Consider the following 330-nt stretch of genomic DNA (forward strand, 5'->3'; position numbering starts at 1 on the left):
ATACTATGTCATGTATTTCTGCAGAAGGTTTCTTAAGCAAGATTTTGATTCCACTCTTGCCTATGTAAATCATGAAAGAAAACAAAGACACGAGGTACTTTTTACTGATGTTTCTGTCATCGATCATCATCTTTCATAGGTTAGATCTAACCAATAGGCTTTTTTGTTTGGCCTGCAGGAGAATGTACTGGGAGCGGAGTGGAGAAATAGTAACGGAGCAGGATCTTTTGGGGTTGGCAATAGCAGGCAACCATCTCGTAATCAAATATCAGAATCAACAAGTTTGACTGACTCTAAAATCAGTGAAGAGTCTGGAAAGATATCTGTCGA

The 330-nt window shown here is 38.8% G+C and overlaps 1 long non-coding RNA gene across 1 annotated transcript; it reads left to right on the forward strand.

Moving 5' to 3' along the window:
- The first annotated feature begins 6 nt into the window (after window positions 1-6).
- LOC104775436 lies at window positions 7-299 on the forward strand. The gene is made up of 2 exons (XR_765916.1): window positions 7-94; window positions 179-299. It is a non-coding gene; the product is annotated as an uncharacterized LOC104775436 (long non-coding RNA).
- Window positions 300-330: the final 31 nt, after the last annotated feature.

Source organism: Camelina sativa, unplaced genomic scaffold (assembly GCF_000633955.1).
Source record: "Camelina sativa cultivar DH55 unplaced genomic scaffold, Cs unpScaffold14430, whole genome shotgun sequence".
NCBI lineage: Eukaryota > Viridiplantae > Streptophyta > Magnoliopsida > Brassicales > Brassicaceae > Camelina > Camelina sativa.